The following is a 27285-nucleotide window of genomic DNA, read 5'->3' as shown; positions in this document are numbered from 1 at the left end:
CTTTAGCGCCTCGTAATTTAGGGATTTCAATCTAATGCCTTTTATACATAGAAACTATGTTGAAATCAGCACACTAAATCTGCCACTATTTCGAGCCGAGATTTTCAACCTGCAGTACATTTACCTCTTTGGGGGTATTCAAGACTGCCCTGGCAGCCAGCTATGTTTCATTGCTGGCTCCTAGGGCATCTCGAAATTCAACTGTGGCAGGGCACAGGAGCCGAGGTCTCCCTGCCCTGCAGTTCACTCCCATATGCTTCATGTACAGACTAGATAGATGTAAAGGGGGTTCTTCTTCAGGAATGTTGATTTTTTAGTAAGTCCCCGCAGCCGGCTTCCATAAACAGGAGATTCAGCGGTGACATGCTGCTTCTGGCCAAATCACTACTAAAGCCAGCAATTGTCTGGAGCAGTGCATGTGACCATGAAGAAAACAGTGTGGGGTCCTGAAGATGGTGACAGCAGGAAGCAGGTACATATCAGTATTCACAAAGAACTCCATCTTTGTGGACACAGGTAAAGGAGAGAAAATATATTTAAAGTGATTCTGTCACCAGTTCCCCCCCCCCCCAGATAAAAATATGGTTATGTTCAGGGAGCTTTAGTGATTCCTAATGTGGTCTTATAACTGAAATCTGTAGGCTCATTTTGTCTAAAAAACACTATAACTAACCTGTCATTCATCCAACTAAGGTGCCCATGGGTATGTAAATGTCTTTAAGCTGCCGTTCGCACCCGCCGCCATTCGTGCCCTGCTCCTCCTTTTCTGACATCAGCGCCACCTCAGAATCCTGTGTTACGCCTCCGGCTCTCACTAACTCCTCCCTCCTTCTTATCTAACATCTTGTGCGTGCGCACAGGCCTGTGTCTGACTCGCTCCATGAAGCCGAACAGAGAAGTCCGCACAGGCGCATCAGGCAGAGGCCTGTGCGCACGCGCGAGATGTTAGAGAAGAAGGAGGGGGGAGTGAGGGAGAGCCGGAGGCGTAGCACAGGATTCTGAGGCGGCGCTGATGTCAGAAAAGGAGGAGCAGGGCACGAACGGCGGCGGGTGCGGGCGGCAGCTTGAAGACATTTACATCCCCTTGGGCACCTTAGTTGGATGAATGACAGGTTAGTTATAGCGTTTTTTTTTTTTTACAAAATGACCCTACAGATTTCAGTTATAAGACCACATTAGGAATCACTAAAGCTCCCTGAACATAACCATATTTTTATCTGAAGGGGGGGGGGGGGGGGGCTGGTGACAGAATCCCTTTAAGGTTCATTAATTTGTGAAATATATGCAGGTTTTACTGTACAATTGATAGCTAAAACTCCTAACGAATTAAATTGGTGTTGGATTGAACTAACGAAAATTAAATGGATAAAGAGGTTCTTAGAGTGCACACCAAAATTGTATAATTATAATTTTAAAGTTAGATCCACAGCTTTTCCAAGGTGATGAGATTATTTTATTTATTAACTTTCAAGATACAATTAATATTAAAAAAATATATTTTTTTAGATATTATTAAAATGTTATGCACATTTGAAAACTGGGAATAAAATGGGTTTTGTAGTTGTGATATCAAAATGTATATACTTTTTGTTCCATACATCAAAATGTAAAAACACACTCACAAATGTAAGAAAGATTCACTTGGGGAAATTGATGGGACATACTGGATGCTCTCTAGAAACACAAATTGCCATATGGTACAATTTCATATTATACACAAACTTGATTGCACACCTCTATATAAAAGAGGTGTTAGGGGTAATTAGAATTGCCCTAGGTGTAATGATACCTAGTGCTCAATGTAATCAAAGATAAGTATCGGTTGGTTGGCCCTGTACCTCCGGAGTGCATGGTTCTAGGTGAGGGATCAGCAACCTTCGGCACTCCAGCTGTGGTGAAACTTCAGTCACCAGCATGCTCCATTCATTTCTATAGGAGGAGTGAACAGTTAAGCAAGTGTGCATGCTGGGAGTGATAGTTTCACCACAGCAGGAGTGCTGGGAGGTTGTGGATCCCTGTTCTAGGTGATACATCTCAATTAGTTATTTACTCCAAAAGAAGGATCACTCTTATGAGAGGTTTAGGCTAGGTCTACATGACGACATGTGTCGCGCGACACATAGGGCACAACTACAATGAAACATGTGTCAATGTGACAATTTTTATAATGGTAGTCTATGGTGTCGCACTGCGACATGTCCGAGTCGCGACAGTCGCAGAAAAATCCATCTTGAATGTTTTTTTTGCGACTGTCGTGTCACAGTCGCAGCAGTGCGACACCATAGACTACCATTATAAAAATTGTCGCGTGACATTGGTGTGACAAATGTCCTCGTGTAGACCTAGCCGTATTTCTGGCATGGCTGAGGATTGTAAGCGTTTGCCTCTTTGAATCAGTACTGGCTTTAGTAAAATCGGTCTAATTTAATATTATTATTATTAATGCATATTTATTATTATTATTATTATATATGCATATTATTAATATGCACTACATACAGCATTTTTGGGGGAGCATATTTGTGTTAAAACACAGCATGATCTAATGTTTTTTTTCTGGTCCTTTTCCCCTACTCTTCTTTATAGGACATGAAAAATACCATTACACATTGCTAGAAAAAAAAATGCCATTTTGCAAAAAAAAATTAAAAGTCTGAAGAAAGCCTAAGGGCTCATGCACACGACAGTTGTCGGCCGGTGCCTGTACTGGGGCCACAATATGTGGGTACCAGCCATGTGAGCACCGTGCCATGGATGCGGACCCATTCGCAATCAGAATGATACGGTGCAAAGGCACGGAGCAGAAGGCCACGGAAATACTATGGAGTGCTTCTATCGCATTTCTGTCCATGTCACATATAACGTTCTATTTTTTTGTGGTGCTGACTGTTGATGTGTCACATACCTATTCAACTTGAATGGGTCTGCATCGGTCTGCGCCAGCCACACTGATGTTGCCCGTGCATTGAGGACTGCAATTTGTGGTCCCCAATTAATAGAACGGGCGGCACATGTTCGTGTTCATGAGCCCTTAGTGTGCACCCTAACCCCTAAAGTATCTAACTCATCACTGCCTGCATTTCCCTTGCCCATGCCTTGTGAAGTGCCCTGGTTTTTTTTCTGCCCATGCCTTTAGTGTTTGTAATTGCTATATCATATAGATATATTGCTAGACTGTTACATATATTTTAAACCATTTGGCAATATGATAAAACAACCATATGCACAAGCCATTAATATAGTTCTGTGTATTACTACAGTATCACCCAGTAGTTTCTGTGCAATTACTGGAAATAGTAGGTCAAAAGAGGGGGAAAAAAAGACACTGGGGAAATTCAACAACCTCTAATATACCAAAAGGGACACACGGAATGTACATTCATTTACAAGTGATAAGAGTACAGTCGCTCCAGTGATTAGACACAGCAATATGGAGATGAAGCTAAGCAGAAAAATATGCTGTACATGTTAATGAAATACATTTTTGCTGCAGAATAGTTAATAGAGCCAGCAAACGTCCCTTATGGTTTCTTTAATATTATGCCATGGATAGATTTCATGACCAGTTGCTAGGATACATCACAAAGGGGATTCTGTTTTCACATAGACAGAGATGAACTAAATAGTGACATACTTTGCTACAAATTGTTGAGAGACAAGTTCTGCCCATAATGTGAAAGTCTTTGTAAAATGAGCTTAACCACATGTAATGTAACCAAATCTTGAAGCAATATCATTAAAAATGGCAAAGGGTCACGCGCTATAAGCAATACATTATCTACACTTCCAGTCTTACATCAGTAAGTTAGTCCAGTTTACATCAAATAAACATTTGTAACAGTGCTGGATATCGTCTGAAATAAACGGAAAAGTAAAATAATAATTGGCCATTCATTCTGTTATTTTTCTGCCAAGTGTGCATGTCTCAAAATGTAAAAAATATTGTCATTTCAGTAATGGTGGATTCACATCATCGTTAGGGATTCTGTAATGGCTTTCGGTTTTAACATGGTTTTAACTGAAAATAACGGAATCCATAAGACGGAAGTCAAAACTGAAGCCTTTAAAACCATGTTATAATGGAAAGCCATAACGGAATCCCTAACGCTGATGTGAACCGACCCCAAGAAAACTGGCACAGAACTGAATGTCCCCAGGGAGGTCAAGCTATCGAGATCCACAAACCTGAATACGTTCAGTATGTCCTCATGCACAGTGTTTTTGTGGTTAGGCTGCTGCAGCATTTTCCCAAAGTGAATGTGATTTTTAAAAATCTTGTCAGAAAATTACATGTGTATTAAAACTCAAAAAGGACCCTTTCCCTCTCCAGATGTGTCTGTTTTAGTAACTCCTTGCATTCCCCGTGTAATAACAATTCTGGAGCATCTATTCTTATGTCTGTATGTTGTGCAATTCCTGTATTATTTCTACTAGAAGTTATGAATTAATTGCTAGCAGTCTGCAGTAAAGATAGATTGGTGATACCAGTTGGGTGTGGACAGACACACCCGCTACTGGTAACACCCAGCAGTACCTTTATTACAGACTGCTGGCAATTTATTTGTAAACTTCCAGCAGGAATAATAAAAGGAATGGTACAACATAGTCATAAGAATAGATGCTCCAGAACTGTTATTCCATGGTGAATGCAAGTAGTTACTAAAACTAATATGTCAGGAGAGATGACAGATCCTCGTTATGGTCAAAAGGTACAACGGTTTTTTATCCTCTGAAAATTCAGTTTATTTGGTATGCAAATGAGCCAGTAAGGTGCCCAGAGGGGCGTCATTCTTGCAGGAAGGAGCCCAGGCACGCTTCCTGCCACAATGTGTCCACCCACCCCTCCTACATCACATTCAAGCCATAACTCTTCCCCCCTTTTTCCCTGCTCCCAGCATAAAAGGGCTTAGGCACTAGCAGGAGGCGTGCCCGGGCTCCTTCCTGCAAGAATGATGGCCCTCTAGGCACCTTACTGGCTTATTTGCATACCAAATATACTAGATTTTCAAATTGCATACCAAATATGCTAGATTTTCAGAGGATAAAGAACATCATTAGCTGGAACAAAGGCACATCTGTAAATAAGGTACTAAGTGCTACTAGGCTAAAGCCTTACTTCAATAGCGATTATCCTGGTGACAAATTTCCTTTAACGGTGGTTTCTACTTCGGCCAAACACAGGGGGTCCCTTAGAAGGTTGCTGTTCGGGCGCCACAGAAAAGGGCGGCGAGTCCATCCAGTATCAGAGAAGGAACCCAAAACCGGGGCATGGTCAGACGACAGAAAGGTGCCTATAGAGCACTGTGGAGAGGTGTCTAGGAGGGCCTGTGATACAAACAGATAATCCAATCTCCTGTAACTATTGTGAGATAGGGAGTGGTAAGTGTAGTCTTGACAGGTCCTCTTTAAAGGGGTTGTAATGGTTTAGAGAAGCATAGCTGCTTTACTCCAAAAACAGTGCTACGCCTGTACACAGGATGTGTATTGTATTCTAGCTCAGCCCAATTCACTTTAGTGGAGCTGTCAGTCACTGATAAGACAGACCTTGTGTTGAGTGGAGTCCTGCTGTAGTAAATTCAGTTGATTGTACATGATTTGGGAAGACACACCCCTGTGTATATAAGGTCCTACAGCTGATAATGCATATCAGAGCAAATACCACACCACGAGGAGGAATGGACTGCCTGTAGAGCTCAGAGATAGGATCATGTGGAGGTACAGATCTAGAAAAGGGCACAAAAAATGCTGCTGCAATGAAAGTTCCCAAGAGCACAGTGGCTTCCATAATTCTTAAATGGAAGACGTTTGAAACAACCAGGACTCTTCCTAGAGCTGGCCACCCCACCAAACTAAGTAATTAGGGGAAAAGGCCCTTGGTAAGAGATGTGACCAAGAACACCATACTCTGGAAGAGCTCCAAAGATCCTTTGCGCAGATGGAAGAAACTTTCCACCAATCTGACCGTTATGGCAGAGTGGCCAGAAAGAATTCTTACTTCAGCTGAAGACACACAAAAGCACCTGGAGTTTGCAAAAAAGCACCTAAAGGACTGTGAGAAACAAGATTCTCTGGTCTGATGAAACCAAGATTGGACCTCAAAGAGCTTGAGAGGATCTGCAGAGAAGAATGGCAGAAAACCTCCAAATCCAGGTATGTAAACTTTATGGCTTCATACCAAATAAGATTTGAGGCTGTAATCACAGCTGTAAGTGTTTCAACCAAGTACTGAATGAAAGAACTGAATACTTATTTCCATGCAATGTTTTATTTTTTTGCTAGAAGATTCGTGAAACAGCTGATCAGTGGGGGTTCTGGGTGTCAAACTCCAATCTATCTGATATCCTGAGGAGGATAGGTCATCAATAGATGTCCCGGTAAACCGCTTTTAGGGTTGCAAAATAAGGGGGTATTTCTGTCCGTTATCAAGATCCTATCATTTATTATTTTGAAGTTCAAACTAGATGCAGCTGATTCACATCAGTATCTAGACCTGTAGACATATAGGCCCTTTATTTATCACAGGGGACAAATTGAAGCTGGTCTTCAAATGTTTCTATTTGAGTAAAGTTAACATGGCAAATTTAAGATAATGGCACACAGCACTTGTATCTAGTACAGGCAAACCCTCACATTTTTACTTATTTTCATCTGTTACAGCTATGGCAGATCAGGAGTGTAGTACAGCTGGGACAATTTTCTGGGACTTTCCATATGATAAAAAAGGGCAAAAAGCAACATGCTCCACAGGAACGCCCACAAACAGCAGACACAGAATATAACATTGGTCGGTCACAGACTATTAATAAAAGTGTCTTACAAGTAAAGCGATAGAAAAGTTGCAGTTTACTCGAAAATACATAATTGAATTTTGTGATAAATAAGGGCCATACTGATTGTATTTATTAAATCCAGGAAATGGAAAATGGCGGGGGACTGGGAGCCTCAAAATGGGAGCAGCAATGAAGCGAGCACACCTTTGATTTATATTAGAAGCGGTTTTATACTAGTACCTTAGAGGGGTTCTCCCAAGAAAAAAAAACATTCTACATTTTTTCAAGTCACTTTTGTAATTGCAAATAATTAAAAATTTAGTATAGCCACTGACTTTATTTACTAAAAAGTATCTTTATAGCGCCACTTGCTGTTCCTTCTTTCTCTGTCCACCTCACAGGGGTGGAGGAAAACACTCGGTTCCATTCTTTAACTGCCAGCAGCCCTACCTACTATTAAAAGCAGACAGGCCATACCCCCTAAGCTACAGTTGAAAGGGCATACCCCCTGAGAAAGGACATGCCCCCTTAGGCCTCGTTCACACTTCAGTGTTTGGTCAGTGATTTCCATCAGTGATTTGTGAGCCAAAACCAGGTGCAGCTCAAAAAACACAGAACAGGAGCAGATCTTTCCCTTCTACCTCATGTCTGTGGAGGCTCCACTTCTGGTTTTGGCTCACAAATCACTGATGGAAATCACTGACCAACACTGAAGTGTGAACGAGGCCTTAAGCTACCAGCTTGATGTAAATCTAGCAGAGCATGGAGAGATCTCTGGATCCATGTGAGGTACAGAGCTGGTTTGAGCTTTGTTAGAAAGAGATCAAGTCATGTACTATATGTCTGATTTTCATCTTTCACATTAATCATGGGATATCCCCTTTAACATGCTCCGTTTTCTATCAGGCTAGCTGCTGTAAATGTAATCTAATCATTTGCCATTAAGGACAATTTTAGATATCACTGCAATTATACTGACATTAATCTTTTTTTTAATCACAAAAGCATGCAATTTATAAATGAAGGGGGTGACTAATCCTACCTACAACAAGCAGCAAGATAATATTTCTATTAACCCTTTAAAGGAAAATCATCTCAGGATTTTACATGCGTTATTGGGGAACATGTAATTATAACGCATTGAGATATAAGTTCAAACTTCTTAAGTATACTACATTTCACATGTCTTGTTGGGTTCCATTTTGTACGTAAAAAAAAGAGAAATCCAGTTAAAATGATTACAGATGCATGTGAAAAGATCACATTTTGGGATTGCGGCCCACCACTGATTTCCAAAATGAAGGGGATATGCAGAGGAAGAAACCTCTTTGGCACTTCTCAAATTTTGCAAAATAAAAACACATTCAAAGCGTCTGCATAAAAAAATCATAACCATGTAAAAATCAATGGAAAGCTATTGGGCGTGTTTTTGCTGCATACACACTGTAGAAAATGACCATTTTAATTTTATGTGACGGAATATGCTGCGTATTTTAGCTATGTAACAGCCTGACAGAACATAACTTTTCTAGACATAACAGTAGCAATAAAACAGGAACTGGACTTGTGACTTGTACGAGAAATCTCTGACATTAAATACCACTGACTCATGCTTCAGTCAGCATAATAGGTTTATCATAATCAACAGGAGGTCAAGGACCTTATGGAGGTAAGATGGCATCTGCATTTTCAGGACTGAAGCTATTAAGTGTGATTAAACTGTCTCGGGAGAGGTGTTGGAACAGAATTGTACATGGCAGACAATAGATGTACCCCTCCACCTCAATTCCAGCTTGGTTTTTCCAATTTAACATAAATCGCTTCTTTCACTTTTGAATCACTCTTTCTCTATGTTAGAGAAGCAAACCTCGCTGTCATAGAACGAATGTCCTTTGTCCTTAAGACGTAGGTACACTGCTGAGTCCTTACCGCAGGCATTGGAACTTCTGTGCTGGGCCATAATTTGGTGGAGCTGCTGTTTTGTTTCCCCAGTGTACAATTCCTGGCACTCTTTACTACACTGGACTGCATACACATTATTTCTCTTTTTGGGTTTTTGCGTAGGTTCTTTTGGGAGAACCAGTTATAGTTTCAGGGTGTTTCCTTTGGGTAAACAAGTTGTTGTTTCAGGGTGTTGGCAAGTTTAAAGGATAGGGATGCTATTTTCTTAGACTCCCCAGCTATATACAGAAAAACCAAAGGGGCCATTTATTAAATAGAAATACTCCTATACTAGCATTTCTTGTGCAGATTGCGGCGTAATGGAATCTGCGACTTTTCCCTGCTCACGTCAGGTCTAAAAAAGTGTGCGTGAAGGGCCAGCAGGCTGTCTCATTTACCATTTTCTATGCCTGTTTTTGGCGTTAAAAATTGTCTAAATGTAAGACAGCTAGGAAGCGTTCTTACATTTAGAAGTGGCGGTGTATCTGCCAAAGTTATGTAGAGGCCGGCTACTCTTCAAAACTTCGGTGGATCCACCACCAGTTGGTCTAAAACACTGGTCTTAATAAATGTGCCCCCAAGTTCTTCTGCCTGCCCTGCTTTGCATCTTCACTGGCAGGAGAAAACACAAATCTAGTTGCTCTGACTTACCACTACTGATATACCATGACCTGGTTTAATGAGAACCACAATAAACAACTTTTGTAGACCAAAAATGTAATGGCAGATTCCCCCCCCCCTCCTCCGAAAGAAAGGATTGAATGTTTACCAAGTTTAGGTGCTGAAAATAGACCATGTTAAATATTCTTTCATTTGGACTTGGGGATGTTTACTTCTACATTGGTATCTACTATTTGGAATTTTACATGAATAAAAAAAAAATCTTGCCAGTACATAAAGGGCACAATATGCTTAAAAAATGTACTGCCAACTATAAAAAACACCAACAATCTGAAACACTGTAGCCTAACCAAAGATGAACATTTGCTCATAATTGCTCTTTTGATCAAACATATTTTATAAAAATCTGCATACTGCACAAATGAAACTGGAAAACTCAAATATGTCGGCGAGCCAAACTTACAGAAAAGGCTTTTGGCCAATTTTATGAATGCTGATTTTTTTTAAATAAACAGCAGCAATTTGCCAAAGTAATGCTTAATAAAGTCCTCATGACTACTTCATATATGGATAACTGATCAGAAGACACATAAAAACAGATTGGTTTCTCACTATATAGAAAATTAGCATTTCCAAACAGAAAAAAAAAAAATCACGAATCAGGAGGAAAAACTAAAGTTCAGAAAAAAAACAGCTCTGCTACAGTGCCTTGCAAAAGTATTCACCCCCACTTGACTTTTTTGTGTTTTGTTACATTACAGCCTTAAATTCAATGTTTAATGAATTTTATGTGATGGATAAGAACACAATAGTCTAAGTTGGTGAAGTGAAATAAGAAAAATATATAAATAAAACTATTGTTTAGAAATAGAAAACAGAAAATTGGCATGTGCGTATGTATTCACCCCTTTGTTAGGAAGCCCATAAAAAGCTCTGGTGCAACCAATTACCTTCAGAAGTCACATGATTAGTGAAATGATGTCCACCTGTGTGCAATCTAAGTGTCACATGATCTGTCGTTACAGATACACACCTTTTTTGAAAGGCCCCAAAGGCTGCAACACCTAAGCAAGAGGAATCGCTAACCAAACACTGCCATGAAGACCAAGGAACTCTCCAAACAAGTAAGGGACAATGTTGTTGAGAAGTACAAGTCAGGGTTAGGTTATAAAAAAATATCCAAATCTTTGATGATCCCCAGGAGCACCATCAAATCTATCATGACCAAATGGAAAAAAACATGGCACAACAGCAAACCTGCCAAGAGACGGCCGCCCACCAAAACACACGGACCGGGCAAGGAGGGCAATACTCAGAGAGGCAGCACAGAGACCTACGGTAATCCTGAAGGAGCTTCAGAGTTCCACAGCAGAGACTGGAGTATCTGTACATAGGACGACAATAAGCTGTACGCATCATAGAGTTGGGCTTTATGGCAGAGTGGCCAGAAGAAAGCCAATACTTTCAGCTAAAAACAAAAGGCACGTTGTGAGTTTGCGAAAAGGCATGTGGGAGACTCCTAAAATGTATGGAGGAAGGTGCTCTGGTCTGGGGAGACTAGAATTAAACTTTTCAGCCATCAAAAAAAATGCTAGGTCTTGCGAAAACCCAACACATCACACTACCCAAAAAACACCATCCCCACAGTAAAACATGGTGGTGGCAGCATCATGCTGTGGGGATGTTTTTCAGCAGCCAGGACTGGGAAACTGGTCAGAGTTGAGGGAAAGATGGATGGTGCTAAATACAGGGATATTCTTGAGCAAAACCTGTACCACTGTGTGCCTGATTTGAGGCTAAGACGGAGGTTCACCTCCCAGCAGGACAATGACCCCAAACACACTGCTAAAGCAACACTTGAGTGGTTAAAGGGGAAACATGTAAATGTGTTGGAATGGCCTAGTCAAACCCCAGATCTCAATCCAATAGAAAATCTGTGATCAGACTTAAAGATTGGATGGTTTGCACTTGTGAACAGCAACTTCAAGGAGCTGTTTTACAAGGAGGAATGGGCAAAAATCCCAGTGGTAAGATGTGGCAAGCTCATAGAGACTTATCCAAAGAGACTTGGAGCTGTGATTGCCGCAAAAGGTGGCTCTACAAAGTATTGACTTTAGATGGGGGGGGGGGGGGGGGGGATTAGTTATGCACATTTACTTTTTCTGTTATTTTGTCCTATTTGTTGTTTGCTTCACAATAAAAAATAATAATAATAAAACATCTTCAAAGTTGTGGGCATGTTCTGTAAATTAAATGATGCAATTCCTCAAACAATCCATATTAATTCCAGGTTGTGAGGCACCAAAAACACAAAGTCAGTCAGGGGGGGGGGGGGGGGGGGTTGTGAATACCTTTGCAAGGCACTGTAGATCTGTAAAAGTACAGTGCATACTTCTATGAGCTGGTACTAAATTATAGATAAAACCTATACATCTAGTGCTATTAATCCTTTTTCAGAAAATAAGTGATTTTACAGTACCTTAGACTATAGTGGTTCCTTTTATGTCCCTCCTGTGATCTATCACACATTTTAGCCCTCTGTCTTCTAATGTGGAAAGATAATACTGAAGCAATTTGGAACTCTTAACATTATCACTACCACAGAAAGCCATATCTGAAACCCTAAGAATTCCTGATATAATGATAGACTTTATATCTGCATACTTCTGAAGAGCTCATATCAAAAGATACAAATTCTACAGTGATGTTTTACCATAAGCCAATAATCATGTATAAGGCTTTCTATTTGATTTGATGGCACATAGTAATAATTAGAGATGAGCGAAGTATTAAAAAATTAGTTTCGGCTGCTTCACCGAATTTTCCCCAAAAATTTGATTCCTGACTAATTACTTTGTCACGGCGCGCATTTTTTTCTGTAAGTAGCAGGCGCAATGACAGGGAGCTGCGATAGCACTGCGCCGCTCCCATTCATTGTACCCCTCAGTTACGGTGCAAACAGTGTAAAATTTATAGAAAAAATAAATAAATCATACTTACCACCTCCATTTTCTCTTTATTAAAGATCTGGTGCGAAATCTCGCACGGCCCGAGATGACATCGTCACCACGCACAGTATTTCGACCAAGATCTTCAATCAAGATGGCCACAGCTGGCACATGCAAATAGAGGAGGTAAGTATGATTTTTTTACACTATTTCAGGTTAAATCGATTCGCTACCACGAAGCACGAGGAAATTTGGCTTTGCATCAAATCGAATTTATCCTGAAATTCTGATCGAATTCCACTTTGGTGGATTCGATTCGCTCACTCTAGTAATAATAATAATGATAATCTTTATACAGTGCCACCATTCTCCGCAGCACTTTACAATTCAGGGGTTCATGTACAAAACAAAAGCCATCACAACGTAACTGACTAATATACACACAAACACTAGGAGTGAGGGTCCTGCTCGAAAGAGTTTCCAATCTATCTGGTATTTGCTTCTCACACTGACAATATGAACAAAGCCTTAAAGGGATAGTCTCACGTAGACAACTTATATCCATATACCCGATTAGGGAATATGGACATCACAGACTGGTTTACCATTCTGGCAGTTCAAGCCGTCCTTGTATTACATGAATGGCCATTTATCTGCATGGCTACCACCTGTGGTGGAAATGCCTGACTGGCCATGGCTTCCCCCCCATGATGAGACAACCTTTTTAAATTATTTTTTTTAATTTAAATTTTTTTTTTATGATTAACTGCTGCCATAATAAGTGCTCCACTTAGTTTTTTTTTTAGTTAAAAACCAAAAGAAACAGAAGACACTGGCAAAAGTCTGGTCAGCAGGGTCGAAACAGAAGACACTGGCAAAAGTCTGGTCAGTAGGGTCCAAAAGTTGAAAAGGACATTCAAATATTAAGTTTATGTTATTGCAGACAAAGAACATAAGCATCTGATGACTGATCTAAGATGTGAGTACTACAGGATAGTACATACCTTAGGTCGGGTATGCGTTTGGTAAAGAAGATTCAAAAAGGGATGGGCAGATGTTTAAGGTCACAGAGATGTTGAGGTAATTGTGTTCATTTTTAGAGAAGTCTTATAATAATCCCAAGACAGTCTTCTACCACTGTGGACTTAGTAATATTATTCAATAATACCAGGTCTTTGTGACTTTAAGACCTTCAGGTTTGTACTTTGTTACAAGGCAGGATTTGTAACTTACGTCTTCCAAATTCAACATCCTATATCCACAGAATCACAATCTGTGCCGAGAAGTGGTTAATAAGGTTTCACAACTGTGTAATAAAGCCCCGTGCCTCTGAACCACATATTTACTGTCAAAGATGGGATCAAATCTTGTCCCTGGAGATCAGGAAAGCCAACTTGATGTTTTGGAAAATGCTTTACTGATCATTAAGGACAGGATCTCATCAGTGGTTCTAGATATAAGACTCCTAAATGGAGCTGTAACACCTTATTGTTAAACCAGCCTCCGTCTGCAGACCATTTCACTTGGTACAGCAGCTGTTGGTCTGAAAATCACCATTTATGCCCTTCTATACCTGGGTGCAGGATTTTGACACTATAGGCCTTCTTTTGGGGATTTATGGATACATTTCTGGTCACCTAGTTAGATATGCTGTATCCCAGTAAGAAGATAATCCTGCACTTTTACATCTTTCCTTGAATGTTACCTAAATAGTAAAGATGTGAGTAAAAACTGTTTTTCTTCCTCTTTGACAATACTTAGAGCCAAAAGCTAATTGTTCTTATTTAATGTGCTTAGAAAGTCTTAAATGGGAACTAAAAAGTGGCTGACCTTTTTACTACATTTCCAATAGTCAAGAATGTTCCATCTTTACCATAGAACGGATTACCATCTGCAATCTCTGCTATCCCCATATAGTTTCATTGTTTGTCGGCAACACATCCTTGTTTGTAAGGAGCAATCAGCTGGCCAGAAACATTGATTTTGGGTTCCAACCAAAAGATATGATCACTTGATTAACAAGTGTTTGCACGTTTCCTGGGTGACTGGCGGCACAGTTACATGGGGGCAATTATTGGGAATAATGGTCTTGATGATTGGTCCTTGAATGCTTTGCAATATACACACAAGGCAGCACTAAAGAGTACTTATGCTCCTTTATCACTGCGCTGGCAGAATTTCCCTTATGACTGGACTCGCATTGTTTTACGATTTTCTAGGTTTGCATTTTTGTTTTTCACTCCCTGTCTTTCCGGAGCTATAACTTATTTATTTTTCCGAAAACAGAGCCATATGAGTGCTTGTTTTTTTTTTGTGGGACAGGTTGTACCTTCTAATGGCACCATTACCTATTGCATGTAGTAAGAAGCTGGAAGAAAATACAAATATGGTGAAACTGGAAAAAAAAAAAAAAAGTAAACAATTCCGCTACAGTTTTTGGCCTCTTGCCCAAGGCCGCTTGCCCTCCGAGATATACGGTCCATGAGCGAGCCATATGTCCGGGAGGGCACAGCATCATATATTACAATGATGCTGTGCACGTCGGGCCGCCTGCGGGACTATTGTCCTGCACTCATATGATCATAGTCCCGCGGGCTGCCCGACGTGCACAGCATCATTGTAATCTATGATGCTGTGCGTTCCGAGACATATGGCCCGCTCACGGACCGTATATCTCGGTGGGCAATGTGGGTTTTGTTATTACAGTGTTCCCTATGTGGCTCGATGCGTTTTCATTGCATCGCCATATTCTGAACCTCATAACTTTTTTAAAGTTACATCAACGGAGCTGTGCGATGGCTCATTCTTTTCTGGGCTTTTTATTAATGTTATTCTGGAGTGTGGGACTTTTTGATCACTTTATTAAAAAAATTTGGTAGGTGACGCAATGAAAACTGCAAATCTGCCTTTTTTTTACCGTTACAATTACCTGTATGTGTCTGCAATCTCTGATAGCACTGGCGGCTGGTAGTTTAAAACAGCAAACACGCAGAGGCTATGTCGGGAAGGAGTTATAGGGGTTAGCTTGTTTCAAAGGAAAACCCGACAACAGTAAAGAAGTGATTATCACTTACCTGGAAGATCCTGCACAGCTGCTCCAGGTCTCTTGGGATCTGTTTACCCAGCTGCAGTGGTGACATCACTTCAATAACATGTTACTCCTGAGGCTGATCACTGGCTTCTGTACTGCACTACTGAGGCCAATGATTGGCTGCAGAAGTCACATGTTGCCTAAGTAACATCACTGCTGAAGCCAGGTAAACAGATCATGGCTGGGAGAACAGGAGAGGAGTCCGGCAGGTAATTAACTGATCACTTTTTAGTAGACAGACTCCCTTATGTTGTCAAGTTTTCTCCTGAAATCGGACTTTGAACATGCTGTGGTCAACACCTTAACAATAGATGCTGTACGCCTACATCATCAGCAGGAGGTAGTTCCTGAAGAATTGCATATATGTACAGCATTGTGCTCTCACAAGCACATGACCTGTAGCCATATGATCACAGCGGGACCTCACTAGTGACTGACCTCCGGACTTTTGCTGTAACAGATGGGTTAGGTAATTACTCCGATCCTGCCAATTTAACCTCTTAGAAGCAGCAGTCAATAGGAATTGCGGCTTCTAGGAGGTTATAAGAAGTGAGGCGGACTAACAGATTGAAAAAGACATATAATGTCTTGGTATACTAAGTATATGGCACGGCAAGGCATGCTTATTAAAGGGGTTGTCTCATCATGGACAATAAGGGAATATCGCTAGGATATGCCCCCATTGTCTTATAGGGGCGGATCCCACCGCTGGGACCTGCACCTATATCGAGAACTGAGCCCGACAAGGTGGTGGCTGGAGGACTCCTGTCCGGCTACCACCAAGCTGGCTCCCCATAGAAATGTACCGTGCATGCACAGCCCCCGGTCCCATTCATTTCTATCGGGCCAACGGAAATAGCAGAGCCAGCGCTAGTCTATTTTCGCCGGCCCCATAGAAAATTAATGTAGGGCGGCTGCGCATGCCACTTTCGGGGCTCGTTTCTCGATATAGGTGTGGGTTCCACCTATAAGACAATGGGAGCATATCCTAGCGATATGCCCCCATTGTCCATGATGAGACAACCCCTTTACTACGGGTGCAAGCGTTTTATTTTTATTTTTTATCTAGCATGAGCTGTATTCATCAATCTGCTGCATGCCATGTTGATGAATACAGAGCAGCTATTGAGCTGCAACAGGTTTCTTTGCACCAAGGTCTTACTAGTAGCTCACTGCTAGAAAACTGCTGTAACTGTGTTAATAAACAGGCCCCTGAATAACTACAAGGCAAGTGTGAGAAGCTCAACATTTTTTGTAGATGTAAACAAATCCGTGGCTACACATCTAAATGCAGAAAAAAGGCCAATAACACAAATTCAGCTCAATCAAAATGCTAATAGCTAAAGCTGTACAATTGGAAGTGGACACTGAAATAATCCAAGATTTCTGATTGACTCAATTGTACAGGACAATTCCCCTAATAGCAAACTGTGCATGTAGTTAACATGCAACTCCCCTAACTATAGGAAAGATGGCATTTCAGAGGAAACAATTAGCTTTTATTCAAATGTTTAAACAATAGTTTATTTAACTTGCCAGGATCCCGTTTGCTTTGAGTCATCATCCAGTAATTGTTTGGAGATTGCTGACAATCTACTTTTTGTAACATTGTCACTGTAGCCGCGTGAAGTACTGTATCTACGAAACATATGTTCTGAAAGGAACCCCCATATATTAGAAGCATGACAGATCAACTTTTGCTCAATCAAAAAGTAATCAAAAAACAATCTTTAAAAGGGAATCTGTCACCAGTTTTATGGTGTCCTAACTGGCATATCTCACTAGCATAAACTAGTGAGATATCTCCTTAGCAAAATGCTGGGTCACTTTATTTAACTGACCCAACCATTTTGCCCAAATCTTGTACTGAACAGCTCCAGCGCATGCCAGTCAGTCCCCATATCCATGAGCTCCTGGCTCTCTCCGCCCACATGCCAATGATTTATATGGAAAAATCAGAGGCAGGTGGGCAGGGAGAGCCAGGAGCTCATGAATATAGGGACTCATTGGCATGTGCTGGAACTGTTAGGGTTTAAAAGTGAGGGCAACAGAAAACTGGTGATCGATTCCCCTTAATTACATCAAAAAAATGTAATCTATTAATTGTGCCCTCCCTCAATAAGGACCTAAGTGGTCTCCTACTCCAAGAACCCCTTGTCCGATCTCTGCTGACTCTTTCTGTCCCATGACGCAGAGAAAGCCTTTGATCATGTCAGGTGGGCATGGCTGGGGCTGTCCTGGATAAAATGGGGTTTACAGGATCGTTTAGAGAATTCCTATCCAGGCTTTATAGCAATCCTAGGGCGAGGGTTTACACTCAGGGATTTCTCTCAAAACCTTTTCAGCTTCAAAAGGGAACACAGCAGGGATGCCCGTTGTCTCTCCTCCTGTTCAATTTGGCACTTGAACCGTTAGCCAGACACTTGTGCCATTCGAACATATTTGAAGGGATAATGGTGGGAAACAAACAGTTGAAAACAGCGCTATTCGCAGACCACATGATATTATTTCTGTCAAAACCAAAGGAGCACATTGAGAGGATATTTGGGGCGGTAGAATGCTTTGGTAAATATTCAGGATATAAAATAAGCACTTCCAAATGTGAACTTTTATCCCCAATTCCGGGGGAGAGGAGACCAATTCAGCTTGTCCCTAGAATCACTATAAAACAGACCAAGACGTATATTACTTACTTGGGTATAAAGGTAGGAAAAACGCTGCACTCCTTGTACCAGTTGAATTTTTCCCCTTCGATATCTAAAAATAAGAAATGACTTAGTCCTCGTTCACACGACCATTATTTTTTTTCCGTTTACGGGCCGTTTTTTGCATTCCGTATACAGTCCGTATATGGAACCATAAAAATGCATTCAGTTTCCGTTTTTCCGTTCTATTGAAAGATAGAACATGTCCTATTATTGCCCGCAAATCTCATTCCGTGGCTCCATTAAAGTCATTGGGTCTGAAAAAAAAAAAAAAAACTGAACACATACGGAAATGCATTCGTATGTCTTCCATATTGGTTGCGTTTTTGCAGAACCAAATTTTTAAGCCCAGCCTAATTTTTTCTATGTAATTACTGTATACTGTATATGCCATACGGAAAACAGAACAAACAAAAAACGGAACAACGGATCCGTGAAAAACGAACCGCAAAACACTGAAAAAGCCATACGGTCATGTGTAAGAAGCCTTAGACAGATGGCAAAATTTGCCACTTTTCATTGGCGGGTAGGTGCCACCTTATAAAGATGATGGGCATGTCTAGGCTTCTATACCATCTCCAAACTATCCCACTACTCCTCCGTCATGCGGATATCAAATTATTGGAAAGTAGATAAAGTATATTTACTTTATCTGGAACGGGAAAAGGTCAAGAATCTCCCTGGATAAGCTAAAATTGAGGTTAAATTTCCCCAACATAAGAGGATACAATTTTACATGTATCAGCCGACACATCTTAGACTGGGTTAACAAAACGTCCTATTACTCAAATTTGAGTCTTGAGCAGCAACTAGCTGCACCCTGGAATTAAGCGACTTTACTACATACTAAATTAAGCAACCTCCTAACTTCAATTAAGAGGTCCCTGGTACTCAGAGACACAATAATTGTATGGAAAGTACTTAGAAAGCAGTTCCACTTTCCCTACCAGTTCTCTAAACACCTCCCCCTAACGAACAACTCAAATTTTAAGCCAGGAAGACACTGCAAGGTCTTTAGAGATTGGGCAGCTAAGGGAATCAAGAAAATGGGTGACCTTTTTCATGAAGGGGGAACTCGCTGGGCAACACTACCAGAGCTTGAGGATAAATGGGGACTATAGCTTCCCTTTAACAGATATTGAGAGACAAATGGAGGACTAGAGACCCCAAAGAAATATTTAAAAAGTGGGAAAAGCTACTGAGGATAGAGGAGGTCACAAAGCTTGCTCCTAAAGGACTAGCAGCACTATATAAAGCAGTAATAAACGAGCAATGGAGGGAAACCCACATTAAAATATTGCATCATGCAATATATGGATTTGATCTCCCTAAGACACCAGGGGAACCAGAGAGATTTACAGCATGTCCCAAATGCTCAATGCCAAAAACAGACATATCATGGATTATGGAGCTGCCCGAAACTTGAGGTATTCTGGCTGCAAGTGGGACAAATATTGCATAAGATTAGTAGGTATCAAAGAGATATCGCACAGTCTCTAGTTAGTCTGCATATAGTCAGAGATCAGGATGAACAAGAGGATGGGGGTGTGAGTGTAAATATTCTTCCTCCAGTGGGTCACAAGTTGCTGATGGTCGCAAAGAGATGTCTTCTGACACTCTGGCTTAAATCGGAGGTTCCGGCTGTAGATATGGTCATCGATCAACTCAGACATATCTTTCACCTGGAATGGCTTGAATCACTCCAATAGAAAGAAATATTGGGTAACACGTTATACCGCACTTGGAAGCAGTTTATTCTTGAATACATACCACAGTCGGAATACTCGAGGGTGATGGGACCTTTGAAACTAGTACTAGGCTTAGTACCTGCTGGAGGATCTGATAGATAACTTGGGGAGATTAAAGGTTTGTAGTTCATAATGTAGTGGGCTTGCATGACAAATCCCAAGAAATAAAAATAAAAAATACCATTCAGAATAAACTGGAAGGGCTAAAGTTGTTTTTCAGGGAATTCCTTTATTTGATGTACTCAAATGTTGTTTGCATTTCTTGTTTGAATGATAGAAGGAAAATATCAATATGTAAAGAAAGCATTTATTTGAAAATGGAAAAAACTAAGAAATGTTTTAAAAAAAACAACAACTGAAAGACGTGGAAGAAAGCGAAAAACTACAATTCGAATGGATAGAAGAATAGCCAAAATGTCCAGAACTCAACCAACAATCAGCTCCAGGAAGTTCTAAGAAGGTCTTAAGTTACCTGTCAGTACTGATACAATTAGAAGACGCCTATGTGAAGCCAATCTATCTGCAAGAAGCCCCCACAAAGTCCCACTGTTGAAAAAAAAAGACATGTGCTGAAGAGGTTACAATTTGCCAAAGAGCACATTGACTGGCCAAAGAGAAATGGCACAACATTTTGGGGACTGATGAAAGTGAAATTGTTCTTTTTGGGTCTAGTGGCCGGAAACAGTTTGTCAGACAACCCCCAAACACTGAATTCAAGTCACAGTACACTGTAAAGACAGTGAAGCATGATGGCGCAAGCATCATGATATGGGGATGTTTCTCATACTGCGGTGTTGGACCTATTTATCGTATACCAGGGATAATAGATCAGTTTGAATACATCAGAATACTTGAAGAGGTCAGGCTGCCTTATGCTGAAGAGGAAATGCCCTTGAAATGGGTGTTCCAACAAGACAACGACCACAAACACACCAGTAAACGTGCAACATCTTAGTTCCAGACCAACAAGATTGACGTTATGGAGTAGCCAACCCAATTCCCGAATCTTAAAGGGGTTCTGCAGTTGCGCAGATCAGATGCTGATGATCTATCCAGAGGAAAGATCATCAGTTTCAACAAACTGCAGAACCCCTTCAAGCCAATAGAAAACGTGTGGGGTGACATAAAAAATGCAGCTTCTGAGCCAAAACCAAGAAATAGAGAAGAACTGTGGAATGTAGTCCAATCATCCTGGGCTGAAATACCTGTTCACAGGGGCCAGAAGTTGGTTGACTCCATGCAACACAGATGTACAGCAGTTCTCAGAAACAGTGGTTATACAACTATTAGTTAAGTGATTCAAAGGAAAGCAAAATCTTCAAACATTTTTCAGTTTATATAGTGAATGTTTGAGTTTATAAAGAACACCACAAATTTGACATATTTTTCTTCATGTTTTGATCTGGAATAGAATATAGCATTGAGCATGTACATATCTACTTTTAACCTTGGTTACCAGTTATTGAGTTCTTAAAGAGGTTTTCCAACATTTTTATACTGATGACCCATCATCAGTATAGGTCATCAGTATCTGATCGGTGGGAGTCCAACTACCGGGACCCCCGCCGAGCAGCTGTTCGAGAAGGCAGCACCTCTTCTGTGAAACCCGCAGCCTTCTCTCTGCCAGTGGCCTAGGAGCATCGATCACGTGGCCTAGGAGCAGCCCAGCCCCATTCAAGTGAATGGGACTGAGTGGGATACCAAGCACAGCCGCTATACTATGATGACACTGTGCTTGGGGAGCTATGAGAAGACAGCAGCTTACAGGAGCACCGATGCCTTCTTAAACAGCTGATTGGCAGGGGTCCCGGGTGTTAGACCCCCACCAATCAGATACTGATGACCTATCCTGAGGATAGGTCACATGTACTAAACTGTCCGAAAACCCTTTTACATTTGATCCTGTAAATACCTTGGTGACTGATTTTGCATAATACCATGTAGATGCCCATATATGTATGAATTTGGCCCTGGCATTTTTACCAGTATGAAAAGCACAAGGATTAGCACAATGTCATCCACATTTCTTTTGCATACAGTATTTTATGGGGGTTTTCCCTTATAGAGAAAGTGATGTGAAAATGCCTACTAAATTCCCCAGATCTCAATCCGCTCGAATATCGGGTTGTGCCTTGAAAAACAAATCCGAATCATAGAGGTCCCACCTCACAATGTACATGACTTAGGATCTGGTACTAATTTCTTAGAATCAGATACCACAGGACACCTTCAGAGGTCTTGTGGAACCCATTCCTTAATGGTTTAGTGCTGTTTTGAAGACACAAGGGGGACCTATAAAATATTAGGCAGGTTGTCTAAATGTTTTGGCTTTGGCATATATTCCTTCTGCGTATGTGTGTTATGCCTTCAGCAATATTTCTTATATTGTATATGTATTATGCTTTGTGTTCCAGGTGTAATTGCTTGATCTAGTGGTCGTCCGTTCAATCAGTTTAGCTAGCTAGCATACAATTCCCTGTATGCCCCTAGGGAGCCACTGTATCTGTCACATGACTTGGTGACATCATCAAGTGAGCTCATGTAGGAGCCATTTTTTCTCTTAGTGGCTGCTGCACTAGCAGCATCTGAAGTAATCCTCCTCATCCAAGCCTACGGTGGCATCGCTGGTATGTCCAGATGCTCTAGCATCCAGTTTATAGGTTAATGCATATTGTTGCATTTTGCATATCTCCTGCTGTTATTGTCTACTCCATAATTATTAGAGACCATGCTTGTCACAGATAGGTCAGCAAATGTCTATGGCTACTCATCTTCCCTGTTACTGACGTGTTGTATTTCATGCACATGTTCACTACGATACTACGATAGTAAGCACATTATTTTTCTGTTTCTTAGTTTCACCTATCCCGGCAATAAAAATTTAAGTTGGACCCTGCTCCAGAGTCAGTGAATTGTTAGGACTGAGGTTAGCTGCCTGTCAACTCATACCCCTCTCGCACATGAGGAGAACAGAATATGGAAAATGTATTTTTAATAAAAGTAAAAGTTAATTTTGATAAGTTTTAAACCTTATTATGCTACTGGCATTTAAATGACATCTTGACATTTTAGAAAGGCTTTGCTGAACATTTGCTGTGCCATCTTGTAGTTCCGTTCAATAGAAAGGTGTGAAATACCTTCTGATGAGTACACTGCAGTCTACAATACTAACCAAACATAACAGGTTGCCATAGAAACTAAAAGTATAGTTTACCGGAGATGCCTCGTGTTGGCACCCCATATGGCAGAACATCACTCTTAGAGATCACACGTACTGTTGGTAGTGAGGTTTGGATGCACTGGTAACTTACCAAAGCATCTAGATGTGATACCATTCACACCACATACCCAGAAACCATTAGGGTAGTTTATCAAACTGTTGTAAAGCTAAGTGGCTTAGTTGCCCATAGCAACCAATCAGATTCCACCTTTCATTTTTGACAGCTCCTTTAGAAAATGAAAGGTGGAATCTGATTGGTTGCTATGGGCAACTAAGCCACTTCTTTACACCAGTTTGATAAACAACTCCATATGTGTTGATTAGGGCACGCAGGAGCTTTTTGTAGCGCATCATAAGGATTGTAGGTTTTTTTACTCGTTTGCTGGAGTTTTCCACAGTGACCTCAATGGTAAAATCACAGATCAGAAAGTGACGGAGTTTCTACATGCAAGTCTATCCAAACCTCTGCAAACCTGAATGAATTCCTTCCCGACTTCAAATATGGAACTTAGAATAAATTCCTGGTTCAAGAACCCATATTAAAGTATGCTTGTATCCTAACACATCATTAAACTGTAGACTCTCTCCTTCTTAAGCAAAGCCATTATTGTCCTTCAGGCCGACATAAATCTTGACTTTTTTTTAATACAGATATAAATTTGTAGGTCAACCTTTTGTTTTATTCTCTTAAATCCAGGTTAATTTTGGGCTTTGAAGTCAATGAGGCCATACTATCAGTGCTTGCCAGCCTTCCCTCTATGACTGTATACAGAGAGAGCTGTCAATCACTGATAGGACCGCCTCCTGGACTTCACAGCCCAGAATGAGCAGGAATTTAGATGAATGAATTACAAGTTATACGGAATCTTTTCCCTCAAAACTCCTTAATCTGCTCAGTTCCTCCTGCTCTATAACAGGCTGCTTTCCGATCACTTTCCATTGTCATGTTGACAGATTCCCTTTAAGTTGCTCCAGAAAATATACTCAATGCAAAAACTATATAACGTCTATTTGCAAATTACAAGTTAGACGGTACTTATCCCCAGCCAGACTAGCCAAAGCATATCTTTTCTGACCAATACTGGTGTCAATGTTATGTCAGAGACAATCTCATTGTCAACTAAGAATATATTTTTGGCAGTACAAATGTAGATTAATTTTAAGTATTTGTTACAAAAATAACCAATTTTTACCAGAGGTGGATGCTATGAGTCTCATTTCTCCCCTGTTGGCATCTTATGCAACACAATTAATTAACTAAGAGTTGCACTCCTCCTGATATTTGTGGGCCATCTGTGAAGGTCCATGTGCCAAGGTGGAGATTCACACCACCAAAGGAACTGGTGTAGATTTCCACTATAATCTATGCTGCTTTCTTCGCATAGGTTAAATCTGATGGGCCTCCTGCAACGGTCCCACATCACTCCCTACTTAGAGAAGTGGCAAGCAATGTCTAAAACCCCCACACTTTTCTGCTTTTTGGTGCAGAGATACTGATAAATTTCCCCCTATAAGTGTAGATGGGTTATCAATAGGGTTTTTATAGTGAACTAATACTACTTTTATAGCAGAACATTGGATCCGCCCCAATTAGACAATTGGCTTCTAAATAGGCTGGAGGACACAGAATGACACAAATGTTATCACATTTGACATGTTTTTTTCATATTCTTTCTATTTTCCATTCTGTTTTCTTCTTCTTTTGCTCTACTTTCTGTTATCCATGATGTAGAACAGTCACAAGTTTACACCTTTTTTAGTTTGTTATATTCTGTAAATACTATTTTTTTTTTTGTTTGTTTTTTTGGAGCATGATATACAGTTGCAAGAAAAAAGTATGTGAACCCTTGATATGGATTTCTGCACAAATTAGTCATAAAATGTGATCTGATCTTCATCTAAGTCACAACAACAGACAATCACAGTATGCTTAAACTAATAACACAAATAATTAAATGTTACCATGTTTTTATTGAACACACCATGTAAACATTCACAGTGCAGGTGGAAAAAGTATGTGAACCCTTGGATTTAATAACTGGTTGAACCTCCTTTGGCAGCAATAACTTCAACCAAACATTTCCTGTAGTTGCAGATCAGATGTGCACAACAGTCAGGAGTAATTCTTGACCATTCCTCTTACAGAACTGTTTCAGTTCAGCAATATTCTTGGGATGTCTGGTGTGAATCGCTTTCTTGAGGTCATGCCACAACATCTCAATCAGGTTGAGGTCAGGACTCTGACTGGGCCACTCCAGAAGGCGTATTTTCTTCTGTTTAAGCCATTCTGTTGTTGATTTACTTCTATGCTTTGGGTCGTTGTCCTATTGCAACACCCATCTTCTGTTGAGCTTCAGCTGGTGGACAGATGGCCTTAAGTTCTCCTGCAAAATGTCTTGATAAACTTGGGAATTAATTTTTCTTTCGATGATAGCAACCCGTCCAGGCCCTGACACAGCAAAGCAGCCCCAAACCATGATGCCCCCACCACCATACTTCACAGTTGGGATGAGGTTTTGATGTTGGTGTGCTGTGCCTCTTTTTCTCCACACATAGTGTATTTCTTCCAAACAACTCAACTTTGGTTTCATCTGTCCACAGAATATTTTGCCAGTACTGCTGTGGAACATCCAGGTGCTCTTGTACAAACTGTAAAACGTGCAGCAATGTTTTTTATGGACAGCAGTGGTTTCCTCTGTGGTATCCTCCCATGAAATCCATTCTTGTTTTACGTATCGTAGATTCGCTAACAGGGATGTTAGCATATGCCAGAGACTTTTGTAAGTCTTTAGCTGACACTCTAGGATTCTTCTTCACCTCATTGAGCAATCTGCGCTGTGCTCTTGCAGTCCTCTTTACAGGACGGCCACTCCTAGGGAGAGTAGCAGCAGTGCTGAACTTTCTCCATTTACAGACAATTTGTCTTACCGTGGACTGATGAACAGCAAGACTTTTGGAGATACTTTTATAACCCTTTCCAGCTTTATGCAAGTCAACAATTCTTAATTGTAGGTCTTCTGAGAGCTCTTTGGTGCAAGGCATAATTCACATCAGGCAATGCTTCTTGTGAAAAGCAAACCCAGAACTGGTGTGTGTTTTTTATAGGGCAGGGCAGCTGTAACCAACACCTCCAATCTCATCTCATTCATTGGACTCCAGTTGGCTGACACCTCACTTCAATTAGCTCTTGCAGATGTCATTAGTCTAGGGGTTCACATACTTTTTCCACCTGAACTGTAAATGTTTACATGGTGTGTTCAATAAAAACATGGTAACATTTAATTCTTTGTGTGTTATTAGTTTAAGCAGACTGTGATTGTCTATTGTTGTGACGTAAATGAAGATCAGATCACATTGTATGACCAATTTGTGCAGAAATCCATATAATTCCAAAGGGTTCACATACTTTTTCTTGCAACTGTAGGTGTAAATTAAAAAGTGTTCATGAACACTAAGCTGTAAAGCTCATTTAATATAATCGCTGGTTCACAAAGAAAATTGACGCTTTATACTTGTATGCGGATCCGTTCAGAATGCATCAGTTTGGCTCGGTTCCTCCTCCATTCCGATCTGGAGGCGGACACCAAAAAACAGCTTGCAGCGTTTTGGTGTCCGCCTGGGGACGGATCTGTTTGACATTGACACAATATGGTGCAATTGCAAACGGATCCGTCCCCCATTGACTTTTAATGCAAAGTCAGGACGGATCCGTCTGACTAACAATTAGACTTAGACTTTTTTTACATAGAATGCAGACGGATCTGTTCTGAACGGATACAATCGTTTGCATTTATAGGTGCGGATCCGTCTGTGCAGATACCAGACGGATCCGCACCTAACGCAGGTGTGAAAGTAGCCTTAAACTTATAAAATATTATGTTGGGAAATTGCGTTGTCACTGCACAGGATTGCAATGCGCATTACTATAGTTTTACATTTTTATTTGGGCTAAGTGCATTCTTAGGTCCAAACAGTACTGGATTTCAATAAAACGTCATTGTATGATAGTTGCATCTCTTTAACTACACATGAAATCCTGTAATTAGCTACATGCATTATATGTATGGGAAAACTCAATTTTAGACTTTCTCTGCCTTTTTCAAGCACCTGTGTCCGAAAGCATTTTTCCATACACATTGAGCTTATTGGATCTTGTGTAGCTTGATAAATGGCACTGTGCCTTTCTGGAAGAGGTAAGGCCATCAATTTTATTGGCATTCAACCAAACTTTTTTCCCACTA

The 27285-nt window shown here is 40.7% G+C and overlaps 1 protein-coding gene across 1 annotated transcript in view; it reads right to left on the bottom strand.

The window, feature by feature from the left end:
* Nucleotides 1-27285, bottom strand: part of SLC2A13 (solute carrier family 2 member 13) — a 151396-nt gene that overhangs the window by 62822 nt on the left and 61289 nt on the right. The gene's annotated exons all lie outside the window — the stretch shown is intronic.

Source organism: Bufo gargarizans, chromosome 2 (assembly GCF_014858855.1).
Source record: "Bufo gargarizans isolate SCDJY-AF-19 chromosome 2, ASM1485885v1, whole genome shotgun sequence".
Classification (NCBI taxonomy): Eukaryota; Metazoa; Chordata; class Amphibia; order Anura; family Bufonidae; genus Bufo; species Bufo gargarizans.
This window is presented reverse-complemented; position numbering and strand designations above follow the sequence as displayed.